The sequence below is a fragment of the Bombina bombina genome, chromosome 2 (genome assembly GCF_027579735.1).
Source record: "Bombina bombina isolate aBomBom1 chromosome 2, aBomBom1.pri, whole genome shotgun sequence".
Taxonomy (NCBI): domain Eukaryota; kingdom Metazoa; phylum Chordata; class Amphibia; order Anura; family Bombinatoridae; genus Bombina; species Bombina bombina.
This window is the reverse complement of record NC_069500.1, coordinates 1,271,322,842-1,271,348,353: the sequence shown is the minus strand read 5'-3', so window position 1 is coordinate 1,271,348,353 and position 25,512 is coordinate 1,271,322,842. Positions and strand designations below refer to the sequence as shown.

The 25,512-nt window shown below is 36.0% G+C and overlaps 1 long non-coding RNA gene across 1 annotated transcript in view; it reads left to right on the top strand.

Moving 5' to 3' along the window:
- The first annotated feature begins 7,226 nt into the window (after window positions 1–7,226).
- LOC128650260 (uncharacterized) overlaps window positions 7,227–25,512 on the top strand; it is a 143,008-nt gene continuing 124,722 nt past the window's right edge. Inside the window, exon 1 of the long non-coding RNA XR_008400735.1 lies at window positions 7,227–7,262. This is a non-coding gene — a long non-coding RNA (uncharacterized LOC128650260). The remainder of the gene's footprint in view (window positions 7,263–25,512) is intronic.

Genomic DNA, 25,512 nt, shown 5'->3' with positions numbered 1-25,512 from the left:
TCCTTATGCCTTCCTTAATAGGAATATTTGTGTACAAACTGGACAGATCGAGTGTAACCAGAATCATTGTTTCAGTCACAGATTTCTTAATGCTTTTCAAAATCTGTAAAAACTGCAGTGTATCGCTAACAACAGTTTCCAGTGACCAAACACGAGGCTGTAGCCAATGATCAATAAACTGAGCTACCCTGGGTAACGCTTGCTGATTGGTGGCTACATTTAGCCACCAATAAGCAAGCGCTACCCAGGTTCTGGCCAAAAATGGGCCAGCTCCTAAGCTTATATTCCTGCTTTTCAAATAAAGATACCAAGAGAACAAAGAAAAATTGATAATAGGAGTAAATTAGACAGTTGCTTAAAATTGCATGCTCTATCTGAATCATGAAAGAAAACAATTGGGTTTAAAATCCCATTAAGATAGCCTTATGAATATACCAGTCATTTTCAAATTCCCTAACAGTATTTGTCCTTGCCACCTATGTTGTATTCTAGTCTCTTAATTAACCAAACTTTATGTAAAAAAAAAAAAATCTGCTAATTACTCCTCGACCTGCTAACCTCCTACTTAAAATTATGACCCCTTGTTTGTATAATGTCCATTTTTGTCAAAATTGCTTTCACCCTCAGTGTTTTAAAATTATGAATATACTTAACATTACCCCTCAAAGCTATACAAATTAAAGCAGACATCCAACCATCTCCGATCCTGAAGGATTGTCACATCTTGGGAGATATGGGCTGCTTCTACCCTGCAGCTTCTCAGGTGGGGCAGATGTCCTTGTTGTAAAAAACTGCCCAAGGTCAGATAAGGACAAGCCCTTTACCTCCTATAACATGCCCAGCAATACCCACAAACCATATGTAGGCCTCACCCCTCCTGCGGTGGCCTCACCATCAGTTCCTTAACCTCCCCGTTCCAAAAGCATTAAAGGGATATAAAACAGTTTGTTTCATTGTTATAATAAAAAAAAGCTCTAAGCAGTGGTTTATACTTAAAAAAATAAATTTGCAATATGTATTTTTCATTATTTAACAAGGGTTTTACCTTTTATTTATTAACGTTATTTGTGAAAGGGTCTTTTACTTCCTGCTACAGACCCACAAGAAGGCTGGGATCTCTACAGGGAAGCAGAGTAGCCATTTTCCTTTCAAGTGTTGCTAGGATATATCTAATCTAGCTGCAATCAGTTTATTGCCCATGTTCAGTAGAATACTTCTTATGACAAAACTAAGTTCTGCAATGTCTGCTTGTTTATCTAACTGTAGGCAGTGGCTACACTGTAAATCTCTAATTGCTTATTTCACAAGAAAACAAGTAAGGTCTCGCTTCCATTGAGCCGTAAAAAATGTACCATCTTTACATTGAAATATTTTGCGCATTGCGTGCAGTCGCTCTTTTTGTGTAGGTGTAAGTTAATGTTGTGTTAACGCTTCCGTCCGACATAGGATTTCTTGAAAATCAATTAGTTGCTATGGTAACCCAACCTTACAAGTTTATGTCCAACATCTGCGCTCCTTACCTGTGATCACCTGTAAAGAGAAAAAAAAACAAAGATACACGTATTTAAAATATATTTAAATTTAAATATATATATATATACAGTATATATATTTTTTTATTATTATAAGCAAATACTATTTTTTATTATAATTATTTTTTCCAATTTATTAATATATGTGATATGCATAGCTGCCCTAGGCAAAAGCTCTAGTTTGAATTTTGTAGATTTGTGCTTGCATATATTTTTATATGTAAATACATACTGATATTTCCATAACATAAGTGCAACTATTTCTATACATGGGACAATAATAAATAAATACAGTGGATAGAATCTATACTCCAGCCCTTGGTTGTGGAACTGGCTTCATATATAAGAGATACAAAACATGTCATCAATATTATCCAAAATGTTGAATGGGACTTAGGTTATACTTGGCTCACTGTTGACGCAGTGGCACTTTACTCGTCCATTCCGCATGAGAAGGGCATCCAGGTGGTTTCCTTCTTTTTGCAGAATTTTTCTAATTTCTCGGATGAATTTCAGGCCTATGTTGTGAGAATTGTAAAATTCCTCCTCACTCACAACTTTTTTAAATTTGAAGGGGATTGCTATCTCCAGAGATGTGGCACAGCTATGGGTGCTAAGTTCGCCCCATCATATGCCAATTTATACCTAGGCTGGTGGGAGCTTGACCGCATCTTTGGGGATAGTAATCCGTTCAGGAGTAACATCAAATTATACTACAGGTACATTGATGACCTCCTATTCATTTGGACGGGAGGCACTGATGAAATCAGAAGTTTTGTAGATTATTTGAATTCAAATGACGTGGGCCTGAGCCTCACCTTTGATACTAATCCATTGGAGATTGATTTCCTGGATTTGACGTTAAAAGGAGTAAAGGATGAGAAAGTAACTACTAGTGTCTACCATAAGACGATAACGGGGAACACCCTTTTACATGGCAATAGTTGCCACCCCAAACAGATTAGATTTGCCAATTGCCATAACCAAGGGGCAGTTTACGAGATTAAAGAGGAACTGTTCTAACCCCTCAGATTTCAAAAGGGAAGCTAATGAGCTCAGTAAAAGATTAAGACACAGGAAATATCCCAATCATGACATTCTCAGAGCCAGAAAGGTTGTGGAGTCCACTCCCAGGGATAAACTCTTATGCACCAAACAGAAGGGAACACATACAGTTGATTTTCAGGGGATTCATTTTGTCACTGCTCTTAAAACCTTTATTATTATTACAACAATAAATATTACATATTTCAATTTTTTCTACATTGAAACACTTGCATTATTTGCAGGTTTTAAATTTTCAGTGGGAAATAGGTCTCAAAAAGCTCATTTTTTCTCTTTTACTCCTAGTTGAGCTGGTTGTAATTTTTTTCAATGTTTCGACAGTGTACAAAAGGTTTGCACTTTAATTGGAACCCTGGTATAAGTTATCCTTAACAGCTTCTAATACTTTCTATGGGACGCAAAAATATTTTCAGCAGCTGGGCCTGACTAATGATATTGAGGTATAAAACGCCATCAGAAGCAGTCGATAAAATAAATTGCTTCCGACACCATATTTATCGGTTTGCGACCTCATGCAAACCTAATTACGGCTCAATAGAAACAAGCCCTCAGTTATTTGCTGTTTTTAACACAATCTGTTTATTTTGATTTAATTTTTTTTTTCTACTAAAGGAGCACTGTTTTATATCCCTTTAAAGGGACAGTCAACACCAGAATTGTAGTTTAAAAAGAAAGATAATCCCTTTATTACCAATTCCCCAGTTTTGCATAACCAACACAGTTATATAAATACACTTTTTACCTCTGTGATTACCTTGTATCTAAGCCTCTGCAAACTGCCCCCTTATTTCAGTTCTTTTGACAGACTTGCTTTTTAGCCAATCAGTGCTCACTCCAGGGTAACTTCACGTGCATGAGCTCAATGTTATCTATATGAAACACATGAACTAATGCCCTCTAGTGGTCAAAATGCATTCAGATTAGAGGCAGTCTTCAAGGTCTAATAAATTAGCATATGAACCTCCTAGGTTTAGCTTTCAACTAAGAACACCAAGAGAACAAAGCAAATTTGGTGATAAAAGTACATTGGAAAGTTGTTTAAAATTACATTTCCGATTTAAATCATGAAAGTTTTTTTGGACTTGACTGTCCCTTTAAGGAAATGTTGGTAGGTTTGTAAGGAAATGTGAAAGCAGCAAAACATGCAAATATAAAAATAAACATTTTAAAAATATTTAACACAGTTATACTGTTAATTAAATCTATTCTTTTGCGAAGGCCATTTATGGACAAATATCAATAAGGTCATGCCCATATCAAGCATTAATTGTGTAGCATGTAAGTGGTTACGGTTGTGAATTCCATGAAATGCATTCCAGCCTTTGTAGCGGTAGGGGGGAAATATAAATGTTCAGTTTCAATTAAAGGAAAAGTAATAATAATGAATGGAAATAATGAAAATGCATCATAACAAATGTAACTTTGCATAATTAAACCTTTTATTGAAAATTAATTTATTATACCTTTAAATTTATCAAAAACATATTAAATATATTTTAATTGTTTCTTATTTTCACCAATTACAGTTGTTTATTCAGTTAAAGAAAAGCATTTTATGTTTTCCGATGCACATTTAAAAAATTAAAGGGGCATTCCAGCCACAACTGAAGTGCAGTAGATATGTGCATTTATTTTCGAAGGAAAAAAAAAAAAAGTTCCATATTTGTTGCTTTTGTTTAAAAAATGAAAACATGAACGAACAAAGGCATGCAACAAAATAAATTAGTTCAGTTGTTTGTGGGAAAAGGTTTTCTGGCAGAAAAAGCGTTAAAGTTTAAATATTCACTGTTTAGAGAAGAAAAAAAATCCAATTTACACTATTCAATAAAGACTTGCCAATCTACTTATCAGTCCTTGTGTCAGCCAGTAAGTAAGCTTCACTTTTGTTCTTGAAAACTTGACCCCATTAAAAAATGTCATGTGACAGTAGCACAAGCTATTACTTTAACTTTATTTAAAACTATACAATGGACTAAACTGAAATGTGTGTGTGGGTGTACTTCAATTTGAAAAACAAGCATTTTGCAATATACTTCTATTAACAAAAATGTTTATCCGTGGCATGTGTACACATGCTGTGAGTGCCCCATGCACTGGCATTCAAACACTGCACCTTCTCTGAGAATTAGCACTAGTTTGTATGACACATGTAAAGTCTTCAGTGATGCAGCACACGGCAGCCCTCTGAGCAGGCAGCGTGTTTGAACCCTGATCCTTGAGTCAGACATAGCATATATGAATATGCTGCTGAAATAGTAATACCTTTTAGTAGAATAGTTTATGCTAATGTGGTATATTGCAAAAATACTTATATTTAAAATTGAAATGCGTTAATGCACATTTCCATTTTGACCTTTCTGTAAGCTGTTATCCTGAAAATGTTCCCCAAAGGAAATTGTGAAAAAATTGATCTTGATTAACAAATTCTGAACAACCCCCTTAATGAATGTCAAATTAAATAAAAAAAAATGTTTGTGTGTGTGATGATTTGACCTCCTCTTATGTGGAGAATTTCTATAAATGCTCTGCCACAGCATTCTAAACAGCATGTCAGCTCAGAGAGGCAGAGTGGTTTGTACCAAACTAATTGAGTCATCACAGTGATAACTTTTACAGAAAACATTTTTTTGGGTATTGCAAAAAATCTATTCAAAACTGAAATCTACTGACAAACTAGCTTGTCCAGCTTTTTAAATAATGGGTCATTGAGGTTTTCAATAGTATAGCAGCTAAACAGTTTTTTAAAAAAAATGAAGTTTAAGGGAGAAATAAAAATAAGTTTGTATCTATACATAGTAAAAATTAGCAAGCAATCAATGCAGTGGATAGGTTCTGCATATAGAAACATATATTTTTCTCGGATGCTCAACTAGACTGCAGAGTTCCTAAGCATCATGGGAAATGTAGTTCCAAAACATCTGGGGTTTCATGGTTAGCCACCACTGTTCTAGAACATCAGTAATATATAAAATGTTTTTACATGGTTAAAACTCATTTTTCCTAAGCTGAAATGTTTATTTTAGAGATGTCTGGGGATATATGGCCCTTGAAATCCCTGTTGGGTATATTTATAAATGTCTGCTTCTCAGTCACATGTCCATTATAGGACCTCATGTCAGTCCCATGGTCCTGAAGGAGAAGCCCCTGTTTGCTTTATTTCTTCATAAGACTTCAGCTCAGAACAATGACCTTTTAGCCGTGTCAGCAGTGTGACCTCATTTCTGTGGCTCAAGCTCAGAGCCAACCAGTTACAGGGACAGTAAACACCTTAAAATGTTTATATAACATGTTTAGTTACACATAATGAAACAACTTTACAATATATTTTCATTATTTACTTTGCCCCTTTATATGTAATTTAGCTATAAAAATTGAGCAATTTCTAATTCTCAAAACATGAAATGCACCCTGTTGGCTTCTGAAGGCTAACTCTGTTACATATCTATGCCTAATTGGATTTATGTCCGTGACTAGCCTTGTTGTCTTTAGACTAAGGGCTCCATGTACAAAGCAGTGTAAGCTGCTCTGTAGCCCTTGCGGACATATGGGGTCCTAAAGATGAGATTACCTCCTCCAAATAAGGGAAATGGTGGGTGGAATTTTACTATATTCAAGTAACATACACCTCAAAACGAATTAGTAACACTTTTTATTAAAATACAATGTTCGGCGAACTTTAAATGAAGCCATTCGCTACTACAGGGGGTTCTGGGAATTATCCGTGAAATAAAGTAAAGGATTTAATGCATGAAGACAATGATTTTGTGAAAACAGAATCTGCTGCACGTAGAATAAGATGCAGCCCATAACCGAACGCCGCCTCAGCTTTACATCTGCGTTCTCTCCGCACACTGTCACTATCACTAAGCTATAGCCTTCCTTATCCTAGCCCCAGCAATTCTGAGGACAAATCTTTTTGTCTAAAGCTAGCCTCGCGAGACTTTACTTACACTTAGGCTAAATAGGCTGTTCTCGCGAGATGTAGCAAAATTCCCACGCCTGTTGTGTCTGAGATTGAGACGGGGGAGGGAGTGAGAAATCCTGCAGTTCTCCTCCCACTTCCAACACCGGGGAGTTTCCTGCTGACTGACTGCTTCTGGGGCTCCAGTGTTGCCTGCACAAATCCAATAAAGGAACGGTTATAGTCAGACTTGCATTTTTGTTGTCTGCTATTTGGCAACTAACTAACATGTTAAATGTGACGTTCGCAATGTGTAAACTGTATTACTGAAAGCAGTTTATAACCTGGGCACAGTTTGTTTTCACGAGTTTATATACACACAATCATGTAATTCCAAATGTATATGATTTGAGAAATTATCAATATTATAATAGAATTTCACATAAAATCACCATACTGTGCACTTATGTAACATAACTATGCGAATGATATGCTGCGTATATTCGTTGGTGTCACCTACACTGTCACACGTTGTATATAACCAACAATGTAGCTATCCTCGCACAGTAAGGAGTAGACGTGACTGGCTCACTGTTAAGGGGCGTGGCTGGTTTAGAAACAGCCAGTTTGAAATACAAATGGTTATGTTTTTAGAGTGAAATGGGCGTGTTTCTGAGTGTGGGCGTGGCTAGCGTAGCAGCGCGTTCTCGCGAGGTTTGGAGTTTTGGCGAGAGTTTGTGGAAGATGGCGCCTGTTGTGAGAGGGTAAGTCTGGGAGTCGGGGCGGTTCGTAGGGGAGCTGGAGGAGTGGGTGCAAGGAGGGGGTAGTTGGGTTAGTGCTCCTGTGGGTTGGGGGGGTAATGCGTCCTCAGATGGGAGTATTTGATCCGGGTAGCGGAGAGGCTGTGGGTGCTCTCTGTAGCCTCTTCATGTACCCGAGGCTTTATGTAAACTCCGCGCTGTCTTGGTTGCTCTATAAAATGGGGATATGTGTACCCCTTACCGGTACTGCTACTTCATACCCTCCCTAACCTGTATGAGGTTTCCCCTGTATGTATAATATATAACCCATGTGTTTGTGTCAACGTTGCGTGAGATCATCAGTACATGTGTGTGAAATCTACTGAAATACACTTATTTGTTTTGCATCATTGTGAACTTACATACATGCATATCTCACCTCTTTAAAGATTTGTATCTATGTGTATGTAGGTGTGTGTGTATATATATATATATATATATAATAAAAAAACATTTTTCCAGACGATCTCTCCTTATGTGTGATGTCCTCCAGATTATCACCTCTGTGTATATATGGAACTTATGAAGATATTTGCTCTGTGTATACGGGGACTTCCTGACACCCACACTGTATACAGTACTGGTGTTTTTCAGATGTTTACATGGTATATGTAGGAGTTTCAGATTTAACCCCCACCCCCATGGGGAAAATACTCTGAATGTAGGGACCTTCAGAAATCTTATTTTTTTGTGTGGCTACTATTGCTACTTAATTTTGTGGCTACAGCAAAGTGATGCTCATAAATCTCACCCTCTTCACATTTACTTCTAAAGATCTCTTCAGCTATATGTTTCCCCCACTGTGTGTGTATATATATATATATATATATATGTGTGTGTGTTTTATTATAATTATATATATACACAATGTCCATAGGGCACTGCACACACTTTCAAAGTTATAAATTGCCCGGGGTGCATTCAACAAAAATACATGTAAATCATAGAAATAGGAGCGCACTCGCCGGGTCTTAATAAAATGTTATTTATTTAAAGTGACGTTTCGGGGTTGTTAGCCCCGTCCTCAGACCATTACAAAAGTTAAAGTACAAAGCAAACTTTTATACATTACCCTCCACCATCACCACATACTACCGGAAGTGATGCAGGACGCCGGCGGCACTTCCGGTAGTATGTGGTGATGGTGGAGGGTAATGTATAAAAGTTTGCTTTGTACTTTAACTTTTGTAATGGTCTGAGGACGGGGCTAACAACCCCGAAACGTCACTTTAAATAAATAAAATTTTATTAAGACCCGGCGAGTGCGCTCGTATTTCTATGATTTTTATTTATATATATATATATATATCCCCTAGAACATTCCCTGAATCTTAGAATTCCGTAGAAATTATCTCAGTCTTGTTTTTGGGCTTCAGTTATGGTCCCGTGTATTTGTGATTTGGCTATTTGTGTGTGTGTGTGTATATATATATATATATATATATATATATATATATATATATATATATTTGTGAATGTTGGACTTTAGTAGATGGCTTACAAGATATTTGGGGCCTAGAAAGTTAGACCTACAGTGCATTTTTTTCCCTCTACTATCCCACAAGAGCAATTTTGCCTCTTACAATTTGCGAATCAGTGTTATCTTTGTATATTGTATCGCCCTCACCGATCTATTTATTCAGTGTATTGCTGTGTTTATTAGTTTCCAGTTCTTAATATACATTGCCTGTAAAATGTACCTAATTCTTTGTATAGTGTCCCCCCCCCCCCCCCCCCGTTTAGACCAGCAGTGTTGCATGATGCTGGTACTTGCCTTGATGTACTCCCATGTTCAATGGGCTGTGGATTATTATACAACGGTTGACATTTTAAGGATTTTTTTTATTGATAAAGTGACAGGATTGGTAGCATATATTAAAGTGGCATAAAGCACCTTGTAATCACAATACATTTAGTAGTCTTGCAATAAATTAGCATACCTCAAAAATTTTTCAAGTGCTTGTTGGTTGCAGTAATTTTTCAACGGCCAAACTGATCTAATCCGGACCATGCTAAATAGTTCTTTAAAGGGATAGTAAACCTAAATTGTTTCTTTCATGATTTAGATAGAGCATGCAATTTTAAGCAACTTTCTAAATTACTCCTATTATCAAATTTTCTTCGTTCTTTGTATCTTTATTTGAAAAAGTAGGAATGTATTCTAAGGAGCCTGCCATTTAGCCAACAATAAGCAAGTGCAACCTAGGTTCTAAACCATGGGCTGGTTCCTAAAGGGACATGAAACCCAAAATTTTTAATTCATGATTCAGATAGAGAATACAATTTTAAACACGTTTTCAATTTACTTCTATTTAATTTGCTTCTTTCTCTTGTTATCCTTTTCTGAAAGGTTTATCGTGGCAAGCTCAGGAGCAGCAGAGAACCTAGATTCTAGCTGTTGATTGGTGGCATATATATCTGTTGTGATTGGCTCACCCATGTGTTCAGTTAGAAACAATTAGTGCATTGCTGCTCCTTCAACAAATGATACCAAGAGAATTAAATTAGATATTTGAAAGTTGTTTAAATTGTATTCTCTATCTGAATAGTGAAAGAAAAAATTTGGGTTTCATGTCCCTTTAAACATACAATCATGCTTTTCAAATAAAGATACAAAGAGAAGGAATAAAAATTGATAATATAAGTAAATTAGAAAGTTGCTTAGAATTGCATGCTCTATCTAAATCATGAAAGTTTAATTGGGTCTTTAGTGACCCTTTAGGGTAATTTGTTGCATTTGGCGTTATATTTGTATTTACTTTAAATAAAGATTGTTCCTGTCCTGCATAAAACCTTTTGAAGTTTTTGGAGGTATCTCATTCCGCCAGTAGAACTGTGGGGATTTGCAAGTTTATTGCCAGAATCCATTATTCATAAATCTACAGTTCATGTTTAGTTTATCATTAACTTTAAGGGATAGTAAACGCCAAAAATGTTATTGTTTAAAAAAGATAGATAATTACTATTTCCCAGTTTTGTATAACTAACACTGTTAATAGAAATATACTTTTTACCTCTGTAATTACCTTGTATCTAAGCTTCTGCTGACTGCCTCCTTATCTCAGATCTTTTGGCAGACTTGCATTTCAGGCAATAGTGCTGACTCTTAAATAACTCCACGTGCATGATCACAATGTTATCTATATGAAACGCATGAACGAACGTCCTCTAGCTGTGAAAAAAACCTATCAAATGCATCCAGATAAGAGGTGGCCTTAAAGGGCTTAGAAATTAGCATATGAGCCTACCTAGGTGTAGCATTCATTTAAGAATAACAAGAGAACAAAGCAAATTTGATGATAAAAGTAAATAAAGTTGATTAAAATGACAAGCCCTATCTGAATCATTAAAGTTTAATTTGTACTTTACTATCCCTTTTAAATGAATGCAGCAATGCTTTTAATATGCTTATTTGCTTTTCTGTCAGATTAAAGAATTTAATTGCAATGCAGCACTACCTATGTTTAGAGGTTTAGTGAACACCTTTAGATTGTAATGTTAAATGTTATTGATGGTGAATCAAATTAATGATTTGGTCTCTAAAAGAAGCCAAAAAATTCCGGTATCATAGGCGCTAAAAAAAGCTTAAAATAGTGTGATAAATAAGCTAACTTAAGTATAAATAATGTGCAAATATAAGATGCAACCAATAAATGTGATAGTGACACAAATTAAAAAGTGTGCAAACTCTGCATAAATTTAATAACAATATCTTAAGTGAACATAATAAAATATTTAAATTACAAAGTAGCGAATACAAAGTGGCAAATGCGTTGATCAGACGCTGTTACAAGTGTAGTATACAATTTGCAACAATAACTAGAAAAACAAACATCTCATATAAATCTTTCTGAAGAAATAAGAAGTTGCATAAATCTAATTGGTCGTCAGAGGGAATATCTTGTCAAAATAGGATTTTCAGGTCAAGCTGGAACGAGATAAGGAACCAATGAAAAGGCACCAATAAAAGGTCAACACTTTTGCTTACACCGGAGTCTGTGATGCAGCGAATAGACCCCTCTTTCTGGCTCAATTTCCGAAGCTGACGGCACCCGCTTGAACACAGCGTTTGCCAACTGAGAGAGCTGGCGGTTGTGTGTATTGCGTCTGTAAAGACTTAGGATAATCTAGTCAAAATTAAACTTTCATGTTTCAGATAGAGCATGCAATTTTAAACAACTTTCCAATTTACCCCTATTAATTTTTCTTCATTCTCTTGCTATCTTTATTTGTAAATGATTTTCTTTGTTCTCTTGGGATTCTTTGTTGAAAGCTAAACCTGCATATGCTAATTTGTAAGCCCTTGAAGGTCACATCAGTGCATTTTGACAGTTTTTCACAGCTAGACAGTGCTTTTGGAGTTATTTGAGTCAGCACTGGCTAAAATGTAAATCTGTCAAAAGAACTGAGATAAGGGGGCAGTCTGCAGAGGCTTAGATACAAGGTAATCACAGGTAAAAAGTGTGTTAATATAAATAAGTGTTGGTTATGCAAAACTGGGGAATGGGTAATAAAGGGATCTTTTATCTGTTTTTTTTAAACCATAAACATTTTCATGTAGACTGTCCCTTTAATTTGTGTCATACAAGCCACAGCTGAATCATTAAGTGGGTATGGTGTTTGAATATTGGTGCACTGATTTATTTATTTCAACCAATTAAACATTTTGTTACAATTGTGTGTTCGTTTGGTAATGGGAAAACATACATTAGAGTAATTAACTGGGTGTACATTTCAAGATCAAAATTATTTTGCTGGCTTTTTCATTAAAGGGACTGTTTAACCAAAAATTTTCTCCTCTAGTTTTTTCATAATCTATTTTACCTGCAGGAGTGTATTGAATTATTTCAAGTAGCTTGTTTATCCTTATTTCGGCATTTGAAATATCTGATTTAGCCTGTGGTATCCCCACCTTTACTGAAAGTTTTTGGACTTAAGTCCAAGTTATTGGCAGGCAATGTAAACACAACCAACAGAACACCACTCCTGGTGTGGGTATAATAAATAACTAAAAAAATACTAATATCCCATTGTTCTCTCTAAGTATTGGGGTTTGGTTTACAGACACACAATATAAGGAAGCAAGTGTGTGTACACAAGGTGATAACATAATGAGATCTCATTTTACCTGCAAGCTCTCTACCCATTTCAATAGGTTGTGGTTTCAAAGTACAAAACCAGAAATTTAATATCCACAAATAAACCTATAAATGGTATTAGTCGTTGGAAATACATTAAGGGAGAACAATTTTACTGTATACTGTCTAGAGCTGCAACTAACGATTATTTTCATAATTCATTGACTGATTATTTTTTGATTAATCGGATAAAAAAAAACAATTTTTTCCTGTATTTAAAATAAAATTCATACTGAGTATTACAAATATAAACCTTCAGGCTAAAACTTTACTTTAACACAACTGTTTGTCCAATTTTTAAGCAGCAGAGCACATTTTTTATAATTAAGTAAAACAATACAAACTTTTTGAAGAGGTAGAATGAGGTAGACTATCACTGTTTATAACCTTCTGTTATTCATTCTTTCATAAACTTAGTTTTAAAATATCAACATTTCCACATGCTTCTGACTGAGGCTGGCTCTTTTTTACAAGCTATATTGCCTGCTGCAGAGAAGAGGCACTCAGATGGTGTTGAGGTGCCTGAGATGCATAAGTAGGTTTTTTGCCAATTTTACCAATGTGGGATATTTATCATTGTTAGCTCTCTACCAAAGCAAAGTGTTGCCCTCCTTGGCAAGGGGCTTCTCAATAAAGTAAGCCTGGACTTCATTCTAACAAAGAAGTATCTTAAAATTCTATATGCAATGGTAAATAACCAGCTATAAGGTTAGCTGTAAACTTAAAAAGAAACTTTATACTATCCTAAAAAAGTGAAAAGTAAACATCTGTAGATGTCCTTTAGGCTAAGGAAATAACCATAAAACACAATACAATGTGAAGGAGTTCATTGGCGTGAAGCAGCTGGTGCTGTGTGCAAACCAACTAATCGATAATGAGATTAGTTGACAACTTCATAATCGATTAGTTGTTGCAGCTCAAATACTGTCCCTTTAAGTTCCTTAAATTGGTTATCAAAAAGGTTGTGTTTCCCCCCCCCCCTTCCAAACAACAAATGTCAAAGTTGATATATAATTATACTCTGTTTAAAGGGACTTTCTACACCAGAATATTTGTTTTAAAATATAGATAATCCCTTTATTACCCATTCCCTAGTTTTGCATAACCAACACCATTATATTAATATACTTTTTACCTCTGTGATTACCTTGTATCTAAGCCTCTGCAGACTGTCCCCTTATCTCAGTGCTTTTTACATACTTGCATTTTAGCCATTCAGTGCTGGCTCCTAGGAGCTCCACGTGCGTGAGCACAGTGTGATCTATATGAAACACATGAACTAACACCCTCAAGTGGTGAAAAACTGTCAAGATGCCCTGAGGTGAGAGGCAGCCTTCAATGGCTTATATATTAGCATATGAACCTCCTAGGCTAAGCTTTCAACTAAGAATACCAAGAGAACAAAGAAAATTGGTGATAGATGTAAATTTGAAAATTGTTTAACCCCTTAAGGACAAGGTCATTTCCCCCCCAAATTTAGCTATAGTTACATTGGAACACTGATATCTGTCAGGAATCCCTGAATATCCCTTGATGTGTGTGTGTATATATATATATATATATATATATATATATATATATAAACCAAAGTAATGATCTATGCCCATTTTGGCCACCATTTCACCGCCAAATGCGATCAAATAAAAAAAAAAATGGTTCACTTTTTCAATAACTTTGGGTTTCTTACTGAAATTATTTACAAACAGCTTGTGCAATTATGGCACAAATGGTTGTAAATGCCTCTCTGGGATCACCTTTGTTCAGAAAAAGCACACCTATATGGCTTTGGCATTGTTTTTTGGTAATTAGAAGGCTGCTAAATGCTGCTGCGCACCACACTTGTATTATGCCCAGCAGTGACAGGGTTAATTAGGTAGCTTGTAGGGAGTTTGAAGGGTTAACTTAAGCTTTAGTGTAGAGATCAGACTCCCACCTGACACATCCCACCCCCTGATCCCTCCCAAACAGCTCTCTTCCCTCCCCCACCCCACAATGGTCCCTGCCATCTTAAGTACTGGCAGAAAGTCTGCCAGTACTAAAATAAGTTTTAAAAAAAAATCATATTCTGCTTTGTAGGCTCCCCTCCCCCCCACTAACTATTCGCCACCATTTTGGGTACTGGCAATAGTGTAGCTGCCCCCCTCCATACCCTACCCCCTCCCAGCTCACTTTTAAAAAGTATCCCCACCCTCTCCCTGCACTCTCTCCCACCACTTTTATTTTTGTGTGTGGCTAGATCACGGGAGCACGCGTGCGCACCCGACATTAACAACAGCTGGCCGGAAGGAAGTTCCCTAGCGTTGGGCCGCCCACCCGCCTCCCCACAACAACTCCCACCCACCAACAATCAACGCAATCGCTGGCCGATGCAGAGAGGGCTCTCTCTGTATCGGTGTACCAAAAAAATTATTGCAGTGATGCCTCAATACCTTGAAAGCGGCTGGAAGCAATCCTGATCGCTTCCAGACGCTTGAAACCCCTGACAACGTGCAGGGTACGTCGTTGGTCTTTAAAGACCAGTTTTTGTATGATGTACCCTGTACGTGTGTCGTTAAGGGGTTAAAATTACATGCCCTATCTGAATAACGAAAGTTTGTTCTGGACTAGACTGTCCCTTTTAACTGTTGTGTGATTTTGTTTTTCTATTTAAAGGACCACTAAACACAGAATTGCATAATCAATAAATGCATAATAGAAAGATGAAGAAACACTTTGTTTTTTTTTCTGGCAAATTTCAAAGTTGGTTTGTATTTTACTTCCCCCTGGATCATGTGACAGCCATCATCCAATAACAAAATGCATACACGGATAATCTGTGAATTCTTGCACATGCTCAGTAGGCCTCTGAAAATGCACATAGAGATTGTCCATTTAGATAATAGGAGAACATTTGAAAGTTGTTTAAAATTGTGCCCTCTATCTGAACCATGTACATTTAATTTTGACTTTTGTGTCACCCGTCTTTGTCCAGTAGACTAATGAAGCAAATCTACAATTTATTTATTATATAATCACACAAAACAATGTGTTTGCCCTTTTTATGCTGATATTTGGTGTAACATTTTAATATTTTTTTTTTTTTATACAAAAATATATTTTAGGACTCTAGTAGATTTAGGCCAAATATGTGGGATAACCCAGCTGATGAACTTTCTTTGTGTTATCTGCACATTGTAATTGTACACATGATAACAGACAAAGGAAATTTTGACAGTGCATTCTAATAGTGGTGGGAACTTGGCAAATCACTGATATTCTTTAAACTTGAGCAGTTTCCAGACATCTTGAAATGCTTTAGTAAGTGTATATTGAGCGTCAGTGCAAAATGTTTTATTTAACTGCTTTCAACGGGGGGGGGGGGTACTTTGTGTATTGTCCTTTTTTTTTAAAAAAAAAATTACTTTTTAGTACAATTTGATATGCTTTACTATTAATTTTGCAATATACTTTGCAAAAAAGTTAATTGTAAAATAATCGTGTGTACACACACAAATTTGCCAGCCAGGAGGCATTACAAAGCAGCTTGGTGTAGGCAGTGTAATATTCATAGACAAATGCTTATTTGAAAGGGGTGCTTGGATTTCAGGGAACATTTTTAAAACTTAAGGCTAGATTTATTAAAGCTGAGGCGGCCAGGGGCGCGTATACGCGCCCCTGTACGCCTTATATCGCCTGTGGCGGGGCGAAATTACCCGCAGGTATTCACCAATCCCGCGCACAGCCAATCACGCGCGGGCAGGAGCTGTCAATCTCCTTGGTCTGACTAGATTGAATTTCGCCACCTTAGAGGTGGCGAAGAGGTTAGGGAAGCGGTGGTCTGGTGACCGCTGCTTGATAAATGACGGCGAGCAAGTTCTTGTGAGAACTTGCAGCCGTAGGGCTTTAATAAATCTAGCCCTTAGATCTTCCTATTTCCTGGTAGAACTGATGCATCCTCAATTTTCTCCTTGTGGTGGCTGAGTCATTTATGATTTAATTGTAAACTGGTGACAGCAGGAGAGCACAGATGAAGGTTCAAGTCTAGTAGCTTGTTCTATGGCGAGTTACCTCCTAGGAGTAGCCTCTTTCAATTGTACTTTTCACAAAGGTCAAGTCAATCCATGTCAGACTTACTTTAAATGGACAATAAAGTTAAAATTAAAGTTTTATGATTTAGATAGAGCATGTACTTTCAGTTTTACAATTTACAGTCTGTTATCTAATTTGCTTTGTTCTTTTGGTATCCTTTGTTTAAAAGCATACCTATGTAGGCTCGGTAGCAGCAATTCACTACTAGGAGCTAGCTGCTGATTGGTGGCTGCACGTATATGCCTCTTGTTATTCGCTCACCTTGATTTCAGTGCATTCCTGCTCCTTGGACAAAGGATATCAAGAAAATGAAATACATTTGATAATAGAAATTAATTGGAAAGTTGTTTAAAGAGACATTCTAGTTTAAAATTCAACTTTCATGATTCAGATAGGGCATGCAATTTTAAACAACTTTCCAATTCACTTTTGTCTATAAATTTGCTTTGTTCTTTTGTTATTCTTAGTAGAAAGCTAAACCTAGCTAGGCTCATATGCTAATTTCTAAGCTCTTGAAGGCTGCCTCTTGTATAAATTAATTTTCACAGTTTTTCACAGCTAGAGGGCATTAGTTCATGTGTGGCATATAGATACCATTGTGCTCACTCCTGTGGAGTTACTTATGAGGGGGCACTGATTGGCTAAAATAACTGATATAAGGGGGCGGTCTGCAGGGGCCTAGATACAGGGTAATCGGAGAGGTGAAAAGTACATTAATATAACCGTGCTGTTTATGCAAAACTGGGGAATAGGTAATAAAGAGATTACCTATCTTTAAACCATACAAATTCTGGAATGGACTGTCTTTTTAAAATTGGCGTTGGAGTCAAGATTACTGGGGATTATGGCTGCACGATTAATTTCGGATGCGGTTTTAAACTGCAATTAAAAAACTGCGAGAGTACGCAATTTTTAATAAATAAATAAATCATCAGATTGTCCTAAAAACGGAGGCGGAGAGGGAGGATGAGAGGTGGACCAGTGGGCGGACCTGAGAATGCCTGTGAAACGGCCATTTTGGAAGAGATTGAAGAGTGTGTGGGAGTCATCTGGGAGTGGTGTGGGGGTGGGACAGCTCAAAGTTGTGAGCAATAAAGTGAGTTTTGTACAAATACTTTATAGTGCCTTACTGACTTTTTTTTTTTAACTTCTTTTGTGGTTTGTATTTTTATGCTCCAAGAGTGTATTGGATATTGAGGAACATGCACTGTTAAATAAACGGACTTTCTACTATCTATGTAACCACAGCACAGGTAGCACTAGCTAATTTTATTTTAACTATTTTGTGGTTTGTATTTTTATGCTCCAAGAGTGTATTGGCATTGAGATACATGTACAGTAAGATTCTGTAGTGTTAAATAAAAATGAAGGTGTTATAGTAATTTTTAATAAAATCGTGATTAAATCTCAATTGCATTTTTTTTTTTTTTTTTTTTTTTAAAATCACAATTATTTTCCCCCACGCGTATCGCCCAGCCCTACTGGGGATATACAGCCACAACATACTCTTTCTATACACTTTGCAATGCACTGATATTAGCTCTGTGGGGTGTTGATTAGTACAGGTGGCCCTCGGTTTACAACGGTTCAATTTACACCGTTTCAGAATAACAACCTTTTTTTTCCAGTCATGTGACTGCTATTGAAAAGCATTGAGAAGCAGTGCATTGATTAAAATCGCCAGTAGGTGGAGCTGTCCGCTTGTGTTGCAGCAAATCCAAGCCAGCTGAAATTAATCAGTTTAACCAGACCTGAGCTATTGAGCAGATTTCAAAGGAACAAGATCTTCCTGTCTATAAATCAGTCCAGATTGGAATGCATAGAAAGAACTGTTTGCAGAAAAATGCAAGTGAAGTCTGTGTTGTGTGATTATTTTATTAGGTTTATAATGCTGTTTAGCAAATGTTTTTGTTCATTTAACTTAGTTTAATTATATATTCTGTGTTGTGTGATTATTTTATTAGGTTTATAATGCTGTTTAGCATTTAAAGTCTTCATTTCAAAGCTTTAATAATAATGTATTAGGTGTTACTTATGACAATTTTGAGAGGGGCCTGGAACCTATCTCCCTCACTTCCCATTGACTTACATTATAAACTGGGTTTCAATTTACAACTGTTTCGATTTACAACCATTCCTTCTGGAACCTAACCCCGGCGTAAACTGAGGGCTAGCTGTACTTAACTCTAGGCATTGGGAAATACGGTATGATTGTAATGTTTGACAGAATGGAAGTTTTTTTAGAATAAGATTATTAAATTTAAAAAAAAAAAAAACAATTTCCTTTTGTGGTATTCATTTCTTTTCTAAGTTGGTAGTTATTACATACCAGATAGGTTGTTTGGAACGATTGCCCCCCACCGCTTGCTTTTCTCTCACTGCATAATCATTTTGCCCTGTTGGGCAAAATACGGTAGCTGGAGTTGCCAACCATAGGTAAAACAATAGTTGCTATGAACTGTCTGCTACCTTTCTAATACCCGTTTACTCTTTGATTTGAAATGTGTGTACATAATGTGTGTACATGTGTGTACATAATGCTGTTAGTAATAACTGAAGTATTAGTAATTACTGTAATGGTCGCAGTGATGCCATCAGTGTCTTGTTGTATAAAGTGTACTGGATAAGCAGTGTAATTTCAAGGACATTAGACACTAATTGCTAGATAGAATGATGTATTAAAAGCAAAGATTAGCCTGGGATAATATTCAGATGCGTTTTTTTTTTTTTTTTAATAATAGTTGTTCTAATGTTGAAAAAATAAGTCCTAAAGTTTTAGTTTCTATAAATCAATAGGTGCTGCAAAGTTGAAACCTACTTTTCTAATTTAGCGAACATTCTCAAACAATGGCCATGTGGAATATAACAAATCTCTATGGACTTAATAACCAGCCTAAGCAGGGAGATATGAGAATAGGTTTTTAAATGAAGTTACGTGGTAGTACTCATTACTTTCTAAAAACTCAGAAATTGAAAACCCCACAGATTAAAATTACATGCAAATAATAATGGAATTATATACGTTGTTTTAACTACACACAAACATTTGATTTTTAAATTCTCAAATGCATGTGTGTTTCTCTATCTATCTATCTATCTATCTATCTATCTATCTATCTATCTATCTATCTATCTATCTATCTATCTATCTATATATATATCTCTTAAAGGGGGAAGTATTAACAGGTAGTAACTAATACCTTTTATATGAGCTGCATGTACACTCATCAGCTCATCACCTGCTTGTTTTGCCTAGGGGAGTGCTTTTTGTCATGTGACAGGGGTCAGCAAATCTGTTTAAAGGGACAGTAAACGCCAGAATTTTTGTTGTTTAAAAAGGTAGATAATCCCTTTATTACACATTCCCCAATTTTGCATAAACAACACTTTTTACCTCTGTGATTACCTTGTATCTATGCCTCTGCAAACTGCCCCCTTATTTCAGTTCTTTTGACAGACATGCATTTTTAGCCAATCAGTGCTTGCTCTTAGGAGCTTCACGTGCTGGAGCTCAATGTTATCTATATGAAACACATGAACTAACGCCTTCTAGTGGTGAAAAACTGTCAAAATGCTTTCCGATTAGAGGCAGTCTTCAAGGTCTAAGAAATTAGTACATGAACCTCCTAGATTTAGCTTTCAACTAAGAATACCAAGAGAACAAAGCAAAATTGGTAATAAAAGTAAATTGGAAAGTTGTTTAAAATTACATGCATTTTACATTTTACATTACATTTTACTTTACTGTCCCTTTAACATTTAGGAGCCAGTAAGAATATTAAGGAACCAGACAGTGTTCTCCACAAATAATTTTGCCAGCCGGATGGCATTATGAAGTATCCTGGTGGGGGAAGTGTAATATTTTCTAATATATAATTTTCTGCTATTCAAAGCACAAGTTAATTGCATAATTTAGCATAAATGTATTTTTAGCAGTATATTTTGAGAAGGATGCTTTTGTATTTTTGTATTGCTGGCAAATTTAAAACCTGTTTCTGGATTATTTGTTTTGTAACTTTCATTCTGTCCCTTTTTAAATCACATCAAATCTTGTGCATTAGACATCTTATAGATATTACATAATGAGGAAAGGTTTTATAAGTATGTTATGTATATCAAGGTTTGTAAACCTAATTTACAGTGGGTACTGCACATTAAAGGGACATTGTACACTAGATTTTTGTTTGCATAAATGTTTTGTAGATGATTCATTTATATAGCCTATCTAGGAGTGTTTTTTTTTTTTTTTTTAAATGTATAGTTTTTGCTTATTTTTTTAATAATATTTTGCTGATTTTCAGACTCCTAACCAAGCCCCAAAGTTTTAGATGTATACTGATGTCTACAGACTCCTGGTTGTGTAATGGGCCTTTTCATATTCGGGGAGGGGGGAGTGTCTGCTTTTCATGTTTTCCCAGTCCCTTTCACTGGGTGTCCCAGCCTAACCTCATCAACAGTGCTAAACTGAGAGCTTCTAAGTAAGTTTGTAAAAGGTTTTATACTAGATTTTTAAATCGGTATCTGTGCATATTATTCTTTATACAAGTGTCTATTACATGCAGTTAAAGGGACAGTCTACACCAGAATTGCTATTGTTTTAAAAGATAGATAATCCCTTTATTACCCATTCCCCAGTTTTGCATAACCAACACAGTTATATTAATGTACTTTTAACCTCTGTGATTATCTATAATCTAAGCTTCTGCAAACTGCCCCTTTATATCGGTTATTTTGACAGACTTGCAGTTTAGCCAATCAGTGCCTGCTCCCAGATAACTTCACGTGCATGAGCACAGTGTTATCTATATGAAACACATGAACTAACACCCTCTAGTGGTGAAAAACTGTTAAAATGCATTCTGAAAAGAGGTGGCCTTCAAGGTCTAAGAAATTAGCATATGAACCTCCTAGGTTAAGTTTTCAACTAAGAATACCAAGAGAACAAAGCAAAATTGGTGATAAAACTAAATTGGAAAGTTGTTTAAAACTACATGCTCTATCTGAATCATGAAAGTTTATTTTGGACTAGACTGTCCCTTTAATACTATGGGAGCAAAGCAAATTTGATGATAGAAGTAAATTGTAAACTTTTTTTTTTTTTTAATTGTATGCTCTGTATGAATCACAAAAGAAAATGTTCGGTTTTATAACCCTTTACGGATTTCCAAACAAATTATGTGGAATAACAAAGAGATCTACTACCACTAAAAATGGCTACTTGTTTTTCTTACCATTCTTTTTGAAAATGTAATTGTAATTACAGTTTGTTTCCACTTCAGTCCTTTGTATCATCCATCTTTCTTGTAAGCTTGCCAACTGAGACTGTACATTTTATTAGTATAACTAATGGTGAGAAGAAAAAATCAGGTTTGAGTTGTGGCTGAGTTCAGACCTTATGTTCATCTGAGGTTTGTGATTGTAAATGCAAGTTTTAGTTTAACAGCATTTCTTGATATGGATTGATAAATGACATTGACCGGTGTTAACATTTGCTTCATTCTCACAATAGAATGTTGCTAGGCTTTGGTTTTAGGTGTAATTTGAGACAAAAAAAAAGAGGTGAGGTTAAAGGGACAGTACACTGTAAAATAGTTTTTCCATAAATGTATTTTAAATGACTTGTTATACCAACTGCAGAGTATAAAATATTTGAGAAATTGCATTTTCAGGTGTATTTGTGTATCTGAAGTAGCTGGTTTTGTGCTTTGAAACCACAGCCTATTACAATGGGTTGAGCTTCAGGTAATATCAGATCTCATTATGTTATCACTTTTATGTAGACAGACTTGCTTCCTTATCTTATATTTGTCTGGAACACCAAAGCTCAATAAATAGAGAGAACAATGGAAAATTATCATTTTATTACTTAACTATCCTGCATCCCACTGAGGGTGTAATCTCTTCTGCTGGTTGTGTTTATTTAGGCTTGTCAATAGCGTATACGCCAGTATCAAAACTTTCAGTATAGGTTGGGAAACCACAAGCTAAATCAGCTATTTCAAATGCTGAAATATGAGTAAAGGAGCTACTTGCAACCAATTTAATACACTCTAGCAGGTAAAAAGGATCATTGGGAATAATTTAAAGGGGAGAAAGTTTTTGGGTGAACTGTCCCTTTAACTATCAGTCTCAATTTTGCTATGCATTATGCAACTTTAACTCTACAGCTTTCTGAGCTTTTTTCTTTCAATGATTAATTTGAAATTTTTATTGAATTTGGCAAAGCAAGTTATTTAGCATTTTTTTTTTTTTTGTGACCATCCACCTGACTTAAAGCTATAGAGACAAGATGACATTGTTATGCTGGGCATATGCAGGGAGGGTTTATTGAAAGACAGTAACACAGTTTTCCCTAAAGTGTTTACTTCTATTTTTTCTACATTGGTTGAGGAGAACAATAAACATAAAAGCCAGCTAGAATATTGTTTGGTGGATTTAACTCAACATTTTAAACCACTTTCCAATTTACTTCTGTTATCAATTTTGCTTCATTCTCTTGGTATTTTTTTTATTAAAGGGGCATCTATGCGCTACTGGGAGCTGGCTTGAACACTTCAGTAAGCAAATCACAATAGACATATGTGCAGCCACCAATCGGCAGCTAGCTCCAAACTTCTGATCCTACCTAGGTATACTTTTCATTAAAGGATACCAAGAGAACTAAACAGATAAACTAGATAATATAAGTAAATTGGAAAGTTGTTTTAAATGGTACGCTCTGTCTGAATATTGAAAAAACATTTTGGATTTCATTTGACGGTGCTCTCATATTGGCTCCAGTGGTTTACTAGAGGAGTCTCTCTTGGAGTTAAATAATAACACAGCAAAACTGTGAAAGAAGAAAAAATAAGGTAGGAATAGTAAAATTGAAATCAGTTGATGGTAGAATAATAGAAGGAGATAAGCAGATTGCAGACTGTCTCAATGATTACTTCTGTTCTGTTTTCACTAAAGATTGTGAAGATACAATGTCTACATTAAGGGATGCTATGCAAAATAGAAACAAGCTTAACAGTAATCTTTTTACAGAGGATGAGGTTTTGTTAGCATTATCAAAAATAAATGTTACAAAGGCAGTGGGTCCTGATAATATTCATCCAAGGGTTTTAAAAGAACTTCGTTCAGTGCTAACTGTCCCATTAACTGATCTGTTTAATCAGTCACTATTAACAGGAGCTGTCCCAGATGATTGGAGAATAGCAAATGTAATACCTCTTCATAAAAAGGGCAGTAGAGAAGAATCTGGCAACTACAGGCCAGTTAGTTTAACTTCAGTAGTAGGGAAATTAATGGAAAGCCTCTTAAAGGAAAGAATTATGACTTACATAAAGACAAACAATTTAGAGGACCAAAATCAGCATGGTTTTACTTCAGGGAGATCATGTCAGACTAATCTAATTGACTTCTTTGATTATGTAACAAAAGTATTAGACAAGGGAGGAGCAGTTGATGTAGCATATCTAGATTTCAGCAAAGCATTTGACACCGTCCCACACAATAAACTTATTCACAAACTATATCTCCTTGGTCTAGATTCAAAAATTGTGAACTGGGTGGAATGCTGGCTTAAGGACAGAAAACAAAGTGTCTTAGTAAATGGAGTTCATTCAGCAGAGGGGGCTGTTACTAGTGGTGTTCCTCAGGGGTCAGTTCTGGGGCCTGTTTTGTTTAACATATTTATCTGCGATATCGGCAAAGGGCTACAGGGGAAAGTATGTCTCTTTGCAGATGATACAAAAATTTGCAACAGAGTGGATGTTCCAGGGGGGGTAGACAAAATGAGAAGTGATATACAACAATTGGAGGATTGGACAAACGACTGGGATCTAAAGTTTAACACAGCAAAGTGTAAAATAATGCATTTAGGGAAGAAAAATCCAAATGTTAATTACAGACTCAATGACACTTTACTGACTGTTACAGACGAGGAAGAGGACTTGGGAATTATTATTTCAGATGATTTAAAACTTAGTAAACAATGTAGTAAGGCAGCGAGTAAGGCTAGCAGAATGCTTGGATGTATTGGTAGAGGTATTTGCAGCAGAAATAGTAAGGTTCTTATGCCACTTTATAGATCATTAGTTAGGCCTCATCTTGAGTATTGTGTGCAGTTCTGGAGGCCATATCTTCAGAAGGATATTAACAAACTTGAATCTGTGCAAAGGAGGGCTACCAAAATGGTACATGGTCTAAAAAATAAAACTTACCAGGATAGGCTCAATGACCTAAATATGTATAGCTTAGAGGAGAGAAGGGAAAGAGGTGATATGATAGCAACTTTCAAGTACATTAAAGGGTTTAGTAAAACTGAGGCTGTGGGTATTTTACATAAAATGGAAAATTCAAGAACAAGGGGTCATGAGCTCAAGCTAAAGGGTAGTAGATTCAGGAGTAATTTGAGGAAGCACTTCTTTACAGAAAGAGTGATTGATTTATGGAATAAACTTCCTCAAGAGGTAGTAGCAACAAACACTGTGGGGGACTTTAAAAATGCATGGGACAAGCATAGGGCTATCCTACGAACTAGATAAGTTTATACTGTTAGGTAAGGTGGGGCAGACTTGCTGGGCCTATGGCTCTTATCTGCCGTCAATATCTATGTTTCTATGTTTCTATGCTTCTGTATTATATTGCCAGTTTTCAAAAACATTTTCAGTTTCATGTCACTGAGGGATTTCTTAAATGCTAAATGTTTTCTCGGTTTCAATTCTAGTACTTAAATGTAAAATAATAATAAAAAATTCCACTCTTGTTAGGTTTAGTTAAAGGAACTCTTCCCTTACAGCTTGCAATGATGTGAAAGCCAATGAAAAATGAGGATTGCAAAGGGACTTTTTGATGGTCGGTTATATACACGCTGATCTATGCTGCTACCTAAAATAGAATCCGTTTTTGTGCCTTAGCCCCCTTTCACTTCTGTTGTACTGGGTGTCGGCAATCTAGTCATTCCCAACCTCTTACCGCCCCCAGGCAAGGTTGTCAGAGATAACTACACCAAATAACTATGT